The sequence below is a fragment of the Anomaloglossus baeobatrachus genome (assembly GCF_048569485.1).
Source record: "Anomaloglossus baeobatrachus isolate aAnoBae1 chromosome 5 unlocalized genomic scaffold, aAnoBae1.hap1 SUPER_5_unloc_27, whole genome shotgun sequence".
Taxonomy (NCBI): domain Eukaryota; kingdom Metazoa; phylum Chordata; class Amphibia; order Anura; family Aromobatidae; genus Anomaloglossus; species Anomaloglossus baeobatrachus.
The window spans coordinates 1,233,404-1,246,254 of record NW_027441803.1 but is presented as its reverse complement, the minus strand read 5'-3'; the positions used below and the strand labels follow the sequence as shown (position 1 = coordinate 1,246,254).

At 42.1% G+C, this 12,851-nt stretch overlaps 1 protein-coding gene across 1 annotated transcript in view; it reads left to right on the top strand.

Moving 5' to 3' along the window:
* Positions 1 to 12,851, top strand: part of LOC142259112 (uncharacterized) — a 249,944-nt gene that overhangs the window by 185,079 nt on the left and 52,014 nt on the right. The window lies entirely within an intron of this gene.

Below are 12,851 nucleotides of genomic sequence, written 5' to 3'. Positions count from 1 at the left end.
TGGATGAGGGGACGTTTATGTCAGGGGCTCATAAAGTGCGGCACAGAAATCCACAAACAGACAGGTAGCAGAGGTCTGGGGAGACCAGGACAAGTAGCTGAGATACTGGAGACCTCAGACAAGTCACTCCTTTGTGATGTTTTGGCGTCTTTACTGTAGTGACTTCAGCTGTTGCTTGTTTGTGTTTCTTTCTACCTTAAGTTTTGTATTAAGCATGTGCAATGCAGCTCAATGGGGTTCACATCAGGTGATTGACTCGGCCATTGCAGAATATTCCACTTCTTTGCCTTAAAAACCTCCTGTGTTGCTTTTGCAGTATATTTTGGGTCATTGTCCATCTGTTCTGTGAATCGCCATCCGATCAACTTTGCTGCAAATGGTTGAACCTGAGCAGAAAGCCTCAGACTCGCCCTGTGCACTTCAGAATTCATCCGCCTCCTTCTGTCTTCAGTCACATCATCAATAAACACTAGTGACCCAGGGCCATTGTTAGCCCTGCATGCCCGGCCATCACAATACCTCCACCATGTGTTACAGTGGATGTGGTGTGCTTTGGATCATGAGCCGTTCCAAGCCTCCTCCATACTTGCTTCCTCCCATCATTCTGGTACAGATTGATCTTAGTCTCATCTGTCCATAGACCTTTTCCAGAACTGAGGCAGCTTCTTTAGATGATTTTTTTAAAAAGTCCAAGCTGGCCTTTCTATTTTTAAGGCTGATTAATGGTTTGCTCCCTTTAGTGAACCCTTTGTATTTGCACTCAGGACGTCTTCTCTTTATGGTACTCTTATGCAACACCCCTTTAGGCCTAAGCCACACGGCGTGAAAAGCGGTGCGAGTGGAGTGCGATAAAACATCGCATTCCACTCGGACCAATTTTAGCCTGTGTGTCAGCGCACATGAGCGATTATTTTCTCAGCCCTAATCGGACCGAGAAAACAATCGCAGCATGCTGCGATTGTAATGCGAGGCTCTTTTCTCTCGCACCCATTCAGGTGTCCCACAAGTGCAGAGCAAGAATCGCAATAGCCAGCTACAGAGGAGGAGAGAGGGAGAGAAATCCCTCCCTCCCCTCTGCAGCTCCTGCCCGCCCCTCCTCAGCGTTTGGCAGACCCCTGCAGCTGAGGTCCGCTCACACGGTCGGACCTCAGTCGCAGGACACACGCATGACACTCGGCTTTGCTGTGCTGCCAGCCGAGTGTCATGAGAGAGGATCGCAGTAGATCCCCGTGTGGCCCCAGCCTTAATCTGCCGCTGGGGCAGGGTGTTCGGTAGTTCTCACCTTGATATGACGCAGTGCCTCCACTCGAATCTTGCTAGGAGCTCTAGGGAAATGCAGAAAGGTCTTTGTCTTCTGCTAGGGGTCGACTCGGGAAACCTCTGCCCACGCTCCGTACACGCTAACAATAACTGATGTTAAAAATCTTAACAGGTTTATTTACAGGACGATGAAAACTGGCAACTGCAGGGGAAAAGCAAATAAAAGTGAACAACAGGTAATGTTATACAGTATTCTACAAAAATTAAGGAGGGGCTCTTTGCAATAGACCTGAAGGTTAAGGGTAATGCTTCCTCTTTAACCTACACCACACACTCTGCTGACTAATTACTATCTACCAACTAACAGCTGCAGCCTCACAAATGACACAGTCCCAAATTGGGGCCCCAGTTGCCGCGGTTGTTGGCGCGCTTGCTGTACGTTGGTGCACTTAAAGTAATGAAGGCAGTATTTCACCAGGGCTGGTCCTATACAAACTCCCAGTTAGTGCAATCAAAAGTCCTCTTTAGCAAGGCCTTGTAATTTGCTCCAGCACAGTTCTCAAACACAACAGTGCCTCTTTAACCATGATGGAGACAGAATTGGAGGAACTAGAAAAATCTATTAAAAATAACTGCTCAGTTGAGCGGATTAAAAGGATGGAAACGGAGATTGAGCAAGGCCTTTCTAAGTTAGAAAAGGAAATTAGTGGCCTAAAATTAAAGAAATATAATAGGGACCTGTCAGATTACACCAATACGATGGTCTACAGGTGGCACTCTAGATCACGTCTGGGCTATCGAGCCAAGACTTTGTCTTATGGCCAATCAGCTTCTATGTCTTCATTGGTTTCTGTTGGCGGTTCATCCTGTGGGATGTCAAGTGGAGTATGTGAGTCTGAACAAAGGGTGGGGGCCCGTGTTAAGTCTATCCGGAATAAGCAAACATCAGCTAAATCGAATGACAAACACTGCAAAAACAAACTAGAGGTGATTAACCTTTCCACGCACCCTCTCTGATGCCCAGTTGGACATGCTGTCCAGGGGCCTAACATTTTCACCAACTAATCATTTCGACTTTTTTTCAGCATTAAAGGTGTACATTTATTCGCACGCAAGATAGTTTTCAAAAAAACTTCATCAACGAGACAATAGTGGTTTGGATAGCCCGGCCGAGAGGGAGGCGTTACAGACCCTTGAGGATCTTCTGCTTGAACAGTCCAGTGTCTCTACAGGTGTGTTCCCAAAATCGCTACTGCCCAGATCTACTAGATTTCCCCCATTGTCCCTTTGTCCTGCCGTTGAGGTCTTCACTAGATTAGTGGTGGATAAGTTTAAACAAATCATGGTTAAGAGACAAGGTGATAACCTAACTCATAAACAAAGATCTGCTCTTTCTGAACTGAGCAATTATAATGACATTGTTATTAAACCAGCTGACAAGGGGGGGCAATATAGTGATCTGGGCAGTGGAGAATTACGAGAAAGAAGCTTTACAGCAGTTTCGTGATAAGGACACCAACATGAGGCTGCCATCTAACCCCTTGCAGCGGTTTTCCATTGACCTTCTGGGGATCCTGGAGGCGGCGTGCGAGAGCGGCATTATTGATAAAAAATGATGGAGGGGCTCTCCACTAAATATCCAAAGGTGCCTACATTCTACCTATTACCTAAGATCCATAAAGATGCCCTTAATTCCCTGGGGCATCCTATTATGTCCAGCATAGACGGCTTGTGTGATCCAATTTGTAAATGTATTGATTAAAACCTTGCCCTCTTATGTCCGTGACACGACGGACATCCTCAGGAGGATTGATGGCATCCTTATGGATCAGGATATGTTGATTGTAACAGCTGATGTGAAGAGCCTTTACACATGCATATCACATTCTGATGGTCTGAAGGCGGTCCGCCTTTTTCTTGATATGGGCGGTCGTGATGGCAAATTGAACCTCTTCATCCTTGAGCTGCTCCACTTTGCACTTGCGCACAATTTTTTTATTTTTAAAGATCTATTTTATCTGCAGCAGCATGGCACTGCCATGGGGGCGGCCTGTGCCCCTTCATATGCCAACCTCTTGCTTGGCATGTGGGAGAGGTTGGTTTTTGGCGATGGTGGCATCAGTGCCAGCTCCTATGTGCAGTGCTGGCTCAGATATATTGATGATGTATTATTTTTTTGGCAGGGCACGGTGGAGCAGCTTGATGCATTTATGGGTCAATTGAATGCTAATAATCTTAATATAAAACTGACATATAAAAATAGCAGCAGGTGGATTGACTTTTTGGACATCAACATCGAGGTGGATCCTTTGTCATTCATACAAACTAGTATGTATCGGAAATCCACCTCAGTCAATGCCCTGCTGCATGCATCCTCAGCCCATACCTTTGCCACCATACGCGCCATCCCGACCGGCCAATTCTTAAGGATTAGGCGGATCTGCTCCTCTGACCAGTCATTTGAAAAACAGGCCACAGAACTCAAACGCCGTTTCCAGGATCGTGGATACAGCAATCGCTGCATTAAGAAGGGGTATTTACGTGCCAAAAGAACTCCACGCACACAATTCCTTCAATATAATTGTAAACAACAACAACCACATATTGTTCCTCCTATTTGCTTTATAGGAACCTTTAACAACCAATGGCAGATGATGCGGGGCATCCTTGATAGACACTGGCCTGTTCTACGCACAGATCCAATTTTGGCAGACATACTCCCTTCAGGTTCCCTTATGACAGCTCGCCGTGCTAAGAATCTCCGTGACATCCTGGTAAGGAGTCATTATATTCCTCCGCTTTCCAATCCGGCCCGACACAGGGATGTTTTCCCTGTGGGCGGTGTGTCGCATGTCCTAATATCCTCCGCGCCACGACTTTCTCATCATCGGACGACACACGGATAATGAATATACAACATCATATCACATGTGCTACCATGCACGTGATTTACTATGCTACCTGTCCATATTCTCTGGTATATGTTGGTCTCACATCACGCGGATTGCGGGTGCGTACCAGAGAGCATGTACGGGATATCCGTGCTGCCTCCAATGTGATCGATGTCACTCTCCTGAAGACACTTCCTCGACATTTCAGGAGATTTCATTGATGTGATCAATCTGGCCTCAAGGTACTCGGTATCGATGTTGTTCATGGAGGCTCCAGGGGTGGTGACCTCAAGAAACGTTTAGCCCAAGTCGAGGCTCGTTGGATCACCATCCTTGGGACTTTAACACCTGGAGGCCTGAACGAAAACATCAGTTTTGTGTCTTTTTATAGGGTTTATCTAAGCTTTTCCAAGCATAATGTTCTTCTTATATCACTTGGTCGTTTTTAACATACCATAATTGTTTTAATTTTGTTTTTATTACTCTACCGCTTATCAATTAATTCGTCTGTGGCGAATGTATTTCCCAGTGGTATTCTTTTATGTATACTTATTCCTCTCTTGTTTATTTCTTTTTATTAGAACCGTCTTTGATGCAATACTAAATTCGTTTTCTGATCTTTGGACGTATCATATAAGATCCTGTTTTCCTATCACCCTACAAGTTTGTGCCGGCATCACTGAACATCAATGATATCTTCTGAATGGACGTTCCTGCTATTCTACGATCTTAATACCACACATTGATATACTCCTGACATATGTGTGTATTTGTTGTCATATTATTATTGTGTTTGGTACAACAAACGATTATCTTGGAAGCATATATATATTGATCTATTTTTCTATTGGCCTTTTACTATATTTATATTTGAAGTATTTATACTCTATGACCAATGGTATACTTTTAACGTGACATATGATCTAATGATCAGCATGTTCTTTATAAGCCTTCTTTCTATCCTTAATATATATCTCATTCCCCCTACTTTACAAGTTTAGTCTGCTGAAGCAGCATTAATGTTTACTATGTTTGGTATTTTTGTACCTCTATGTTTATACAAATGTTCTTAGTCTGCTGGCAGTTCGTCGCAGGGGCTATTGTTTTGCCCCGCTCGTAATGTGCACCTGGGGCGGTGCATTTGTGTCTTGCAATGTGTTTTGCTGATAATAGGATGTATTAATTTACATCACTTACAACACACTCCCTTTCATGCCCGTCTCAATCGGGGATAGGCCCGGAAGTTGCTGTGTTGATGCGTCTCCGGCGCTATAGTCGCCTGCTCTGTGATTGGTTGGGGGCGGGATTTCTGGAACTACGTCAACTATGCGTGGTTTAAACGCCCTGACATGCTTGATGTTGGGTTGGTTCACGTGGTTGCCGGGGTTACGCGTCCTCGGCACGTGTGCCTTCCTGACTCAGCCTGAGGGCTGGATACTCCAGCAGTGTGGAACACTTCCAGAGCATAGGCGCTAAATGATTCCCGTTTTATATAACTGTCCCCTTACCTTAGCGGTGCACTGTGCTACTAGTATTATTATGCCTTGCTGTGATTGCGGTTAGCAAGGTGTGTGCTTTTTTTATAATCTGTGTCCTATAAGTGATCACTAAGTGACTTATGATCTTATGTACCTGCCCTGGTGGGGACGTGAATCGGATGTGATAGATTTATGTTTTGTTATGATATGTTCGCAGAAGAACATGCTGATCTATACTAACTAATATATGTTTTCTATAAACTTGTCCTCAATCTGGAATTGGCTGGGTGGTCACTGTGGAGACGTACCTCTTACGTTTTACGTGTCTGCTTTGTGACTGGTTGGAGGCGTGACTCCTGGAAGTATATCCACCATGTGTTGTGTTACGCCCTGTTATGTCTAATGCCGGGTTGGGTTGGATGGCGTGGTTGTCGGGGTTACGCGTCTTCGGCACCACGTGTTCCTTCCTGACTTGGCTGGAGGGCGGGACATCTGGGTAATGTGAGATAGTCCCCGGTTCACCTCACACTAGATGTTTCCCGTCTCTTGTACATTTGTTTTTCATTATCAGTAGCGTACCCTGCTACCAGTGCTGCCACGTCAGATTGCGATTACTATTAACAATCTTTGTGATCTTTTTATAATCCACCTTTCTCAGTGATCATCATGTGACCCCTGTCTTAGGTTTCCGCCCACTATCTAGGTGATGCCCTATCACCTGCTTGATGGGCATTATTGTTCTCTGCATCACATATTCCGCGGCTGAGGGATTGTTACACCTGACATCAATGATAATTAACTGAGAGGCTATTTATACCTACTGGGTTTATACTGCCATTAGGGTCTTCCTCCTTGAGAAAGAAACAGTACCTCCGCGAAACGTGCGTCGGTGGTGATCCTAACTCTTCTGGGTATGTGTGTACATAGGTGTTACTATGCTTCAGGGTCCCCTGTTTTATTACCTGAACCACAGTTTTTCTATGTAATTATTTTAACCTGTATTTGTATACATACTTACCACGATTCCTGGATGGCTATGTGCACACGCACTTTACTATTTTAATGTCATGATCTCATCCAGGTTTCCTGTTATCACGTGGTATACTTCAGGTTAATCTAGGTTAACATCTACACTAGTACTCTGTACTTGGGCCCCTGATTTGTTCCATGCATGCTTGTATTAAATCGGTGTCTACTGATGACTGGGGCTAGACTCTCCTTGCATGATTATTATCCTCCCATGATTCTGATTCTCGAACTCGAGGGTCAGAATCCTCTAACCAAATCTTATGCATGAGTGAATGGGTTATGTTTTATACATACCTGGTGACATTGTGGTTTCCCCTGTTACTGTCACCTCATTGTAGGACCTTCTACTCCCAACCTCACAGTTGTTAGTAATTCTATTAAATCATGCAATGGAGTCTGGTCCATATCATGAAGTGTCTTGCTTACATTATATCTAGTCCCGTCATTTAGACTTTCCCACCTCTTTCACGGCTACTTCAGACAGACAGGAAACTTTTACATTAACCAAATAAATATAAACCTTGTACCCCTTGTGATGTTTTGATTTTCTGGTAGCAATTTTAAGTGTGATTTTGTGCTGTCTTGCGTGTTATCTCCATTAATAAAATTCTTGTATTTGCATATATACTCGTATTTCTCCTTTGGTCACACTTCTCAAACTGTAGAACTACAAGTCACAGCAATGTCCTACTCACTTCTATCTGCAGCAGGTCTGTTTTCTCAGACTATTCCACACTGGAGCTTCTGGATTCAATGGCTTGCAGAGAGTACTGGGTACAGCAGGCAAAATCCTTCTTCGGCATGGTAAACCTGGAGGACAGCAGCTCCTACCAATAGTGCATCCTCTAGCTTCAGAACTGAGTCTCTCATCATACAGAGTGGCAGCTTCACCCCTCCAAGATGGCTCAACTTCCTTCCACCCTTCCCCCCCCCGTCCTGTTTCCTCCTCCCCCAGATTTGCATGGCACCTTGGGAGTTGTAGTATTCTGCAGTTCAACCAAAGAAGCAACATCTGTAGAGGTGAATGTGGGTGGAATTCTATACATCGCTCCCAAAGCAGGTGCCACACTTAGATACTGAAACGTCTACTTTCTTGAGAATGTTTTTTCACTTGGGTGGATGTTGTGTAGGACTTTTCCTTCACTAAGGAAAGGATTCTGTGATCACCCATCACTATTGTCTTCATTGAACATCCAGACCTCTTTGAGTTCCCATGCTCTCGAGTGCGTTCATTTGTTATACCAAATTTCTGATTTGGCCACCCCTAACATTACTATTAGCTCTCATTTTTTATCCTAATGATGTTCTCCTCCTTTGACCGCATGTTGTGGGTATACAACAACAGCTTCCAAATGCAAATGTCACATCTGGAATCAGCTCCAGACCTTTTATCTGCTTAATTTATAATGGATTCATGAGGGCATATCCTACACAGCCCATTAAAGAGCTTTTAAGATAATTGTCCAGTTACTTTTGGTCTCTTTTTAAAGAGACCGCTACATGTTTATGGGCTGTAATTCCTAAACCCTGGCTCCAATTAGTATGTTAATACCCTCAAATTAAAGCTGAGAATCAGCACTTAAAAACGCATATCGATTACATAACTGTATATTGAAAATGTTTTGGTAAACAGGTAAAATGACAAAGGAGCTGTGCTGTCACGCCCCCGTCCCACCCAAAGTTTGCCAATTTTAAAGTGAAAATGCCAAAAGCCGCCAAAATTTGGCACCACTTTAAATTGATCCAAATTTTTGAGAGACTTTTCAGAGATTTTGTGAATTTTTTGGCATAATAGCTTTGATAAATTGGGATCAGAGCATCTTAACAACTTCCACATATCTAGGATGCAGTGTGATTCAATTCTACCCTCATTATTTTAGTGTGAAATGTCTACAGATGTTCTGAGGCAAAATCATCACTTCTAGACAATAGAGAAAGACAGGCATGAAGAATATATATTTTCATAAAGCTGAGTGGAGGATACCGGGCACCGCTGATCCCTGTATGGCTGACAAAGCTGTGCTTTCAGGCAGGTGGAGACCTGGGTGCGTGTCCCAAAGCAAAGGCGATACAAGATCCACAATGAAGAGATGAAAGGTCGCACTCCAAAGGTCGAATAAAATATTTTTCTTTTTATTCCACGATCACATCAGGGGTACAGGTAGTGAGGGAGGATGAGGGTGTGCCACGTCGGACGACGGCAGCCGTTTCGCAAGTAACCTTGCTTCTACGGGTCCAGTCTTTTTCTTTTTATTCCACGATCACATCAGGGGTACAGGTAGTGAGGGAGGATGAGGGTGTGCCACGTCGGACGACGGCAGCCGTTTCGCAAGTAACCTTGCTTCTACGGGTCCAGTGCATGCAAAGGTGCTGCATCCACCCTTAAATAACAGGTGAATTGGGTGCAGCATCCTTGCGTGAATGAAGTGCAAATTAAAAACATATACCAGCTGCACATATATCAAATTCACATAGAAACTTATTACATATCAATTCCAAAATGGATTATAAATAATCGTAACATACATGGGTATAGTTAGAGTAAAAAATTAAATATAGTGTTCATTATAGTTTAACCAAAGACATCTCAAAAAACACTATAAAAAACAGGCTTATAGGAAAAAACCAGCATTATAGGAACACTGACAAATCATTTTTGTCGTTCAGGCCAAGAGGACCGAGAGCATTTAAGTCTATAATCAATCTTGATTCCTTTCTAAGTAAAGAACGGTGCATATCACCTCCAGTGGGACAGGGATTAATTTTTATTACGCCTGCAAATTTTAAAAGGTGTGGATTACCACTATGATGTTCCTGCATATGGGCAATTAAACGTGGAGAACCTATCCCGGAGGTTATAGACTTAAAATGCTCCCTAAATCGAACATATAAAGGCCGAATTGTTTTACCTATATAATATTTTTGACAGGGGCAAAAAATAACATATACCAGATAATTAGACTTACATGTGATAAGATCTTTTATTTTGAATAGCTCAGTACCAATTTTTAAAGTGTCTCCTGTACAATGATATTCACAAAAGGGGCAGCCGCCGCACCTATGGTTTCCTTTGATTTTATTTCGGTCTAACCACGTACCTAGTTTGGGTGTAGTAATACGATTATTTATCAGAACATCTCCTATGTTTTTGCATTGCTTATATGAAATCAAAGGACCCTCGTTTGTCATTTCACAGAGATCCTTGTCTTTATTAATTAAATGCCAGTGTTTTTTGATGCTTGATTTTATTGCATCATACATAGAATTAAATTTAAAATTAAAAACGCATCTATTTGAACTTTCGATTTTTGTTTTTTTCGAAATGGCATTTACATTTTTATTCTTATTTCCACTTTTATTTTTGTATTCTTTATTCTTATTTTTATCATTTGGATCATAATTTAAGGATTTTTCGAAGGCAGAATTGATAACTGATATGGGATATCCTCGTTCTAATAGACGTTTTTTCAAGTCTGATGCTTGATGCAGAAAGGTTTCAGAATTATTGTGTACTCTTTTTAGCCGCAAAAATTGTCCATATGGAAGGGCTCTCTTTGTATGGGAGGGGTGCGCACTATTAAAATGCAGCAAAGTGTTCACTGCAGTTGGTTTTCTATATACTTGTCTGTCAATAATACCATCCGATATACTGAGTGTGACATCTAAAAAATCCAATTTTTGGTCCCCAAAAATATGTGTAAAGTACATGTAGGAATTATCATTATTTAGATATGACACAAAATTTTCAAAATCCTGCGCAGAACCGTCCCATACAAAGAAGCCATCATCCATGTATCTGGCATATTTTTTTATATGTTTCAGATATGGATTTTTAGGACTGTAGATAAAGTCTTCCTCAAATGCTGCCAAAAAGAGATTTGCAAAAGTACATGCGGCGGGGGTACCCATCGCGGTACCCCCGCATTGCAAGTACCACTGATCATCAAATTTAAATGCATTATGATGCAAAATAAAGCTTAAGGCTTCTGTGATGAAGTCTACTAAGATTGGATTCTGGTCAAAATTCAGCAAGACTCTCTTAATGGTCTGTACACCCTGATCCTGTGGGATGCGGGTGTACAGACTCTCAATATCCAAAGCGGCAAGAGAGAAACCTTTCTGCCATTGAAAATTATCAAGCATTTTAATTAGATCTCCCGTATCTTTTAAAAATGAGGGGATGCGGGTCAATAGTGGTTTAAGTAGCCATTCTAGGTAGTGAGATAAGGGCTCTGTCACTGAACCTATTCCTGCCACAATAGGGCGGCCAGGGGGGGAGACACCGTTCTTGTGAATCTTTGGCAGATAATACCAATGAGGTTTTTTCGGAAAAAGAGGGAGTAATTTTTCAGCAGTTTTTTTAGAAATAGTACCTAAACTGACATATTTATGTAAAAGGCTTCTAAGTTTTTTAACAAAAGACCCAGTGGGATCATTAGATAATTTCTGATATACTCTTATATCCTGAAGTTGCCTATTGGCTTCTTGCAAATAGGCTTCTTTTGTTAATAGAACAGTGGCGCCCCCCTTGTCCGCTCTGCGGATAATAATATCTTTTTGTGACTGCAGGATTTTTAGTGCCGCGGTTTCCCCCCGAGTGAGGTTCTGAGGAGGAGAGGGGTATTTTAGAGCTTGTATATCTTTTATTACCAGCTCCTGAAATAAGTCTATGCTGTTCCCAGGGGTTAGTGGGGGGCAAAAGGTAGATTTTATCCCTTTATTAAAAAATGAAGAACTAGATGTAGGATTTATTTGGGTATTTACAATACCTGAAGAACCGGGTTCAATGTGACTGGGGTCCGCTATACTTAAAAGAACAGACGCATCTTTTTCAATAGCAGTATATTCATTATTTGTACCAAAAAAGCCAAGTGGACCTATTTCACATTGTAAATCGGTTACTTCAGAGGTGGGCAAGCTTTTCTTTTGATTATAAAATTTTTTTAAATGCAGTTTTCTACAGCCCTTAAATAAATCAATATGAAAATCAGTCAAGTCAAATGATTCTGGTATACAATAGTTTAAGCCCTTTTCCAACACAGATAGCATATCAGGTGTTAAAACTAACGAAGTAAGATTATATACTTTACGCAAACAAGGCATGATGTTATTCGCTGGACAGGAAAGATTATTTTTTTCTGTACTTATTACAGGGAATGTCTCTGACACTACAATCTCACGTTCAAGGCATGGAGATGTTAATCCCTCCAGGAGACGCTCTTGCGCTTCCCTGGTGTCGGTTTTATTCCTGTGTCTCCTTCTGCCTCCTCTCCTTGTAGATCTTCTAAAGGGAGATTATCAGATGTAGAAGCTCGTGAGGTCGCAGGTGTTTTTAATTTTTTTGCGGGTGCTAAATCCTCAGCCCCGCTCGAGTCAGAGTCTGTAGCCAGGCATTTTTCTTGACGGTTTTAGGTGTATGTTTTTTCTGATATCTCTGAAAAAACCTTCTATTCCCAGGTGTAGAATACCTCTTCCAGGAAAAAATCTGGTTGTTTTCGTAGTCTAACTTATCTCTGATAAATTTTTCTTTTTTATTTTCTTTAATCAAAGTTTGGTATGGTAAAAGTTTTTTGTCTAATCTTGATAAGAAAGTGTTCCATGCTTCTTTTGAGATGCGACTTTCCATTTCTTGTCTCAGTTTTAATAATTCATTAGTAATTTTTAGATGTTCCTCTTGGTTTTTTTTGAGTACAATGTCCAGAAAGCGCAATGAGCATTCTTGCTGTATATTGTCCCATTCTTTTTTAAAAGATAAATCATCTTGATAAAAAGATATATTTTTTGAGATGCGTAGACCTCTAGGGACTCGTCCACTTTCTTGATAAGATTTAAGTGACTGTACTGTCCAAAACAAGCTGGTCTCCTTTTCGGCCAGATTGAAAATTTTAAGCTCTAAATTCTTAGTGCCCATGATTTCTATGTTCACTTTATCATTACAGCTGGTAAAGAACGTGGCAGCGTCCTCCCTCCCTGCAAGTATACCATTTTCCATTGTATCCATAGATGTGTCTGCCATTTTTTAACAAAAGCCAAAAATGGGAGTAGAAAAAGCGTGCACTCACGGTGTTAGAAGAAGTCCAGATTCCATAAAGCTGAGTGGAGGATACCGGGCACCGCTGATCCCTGTATGGCTGACAAAGCTGTGCTTTCAGGCAGGTGGAGACCTGGGTGCGTGTCCCAAAGCAAAGGCGAT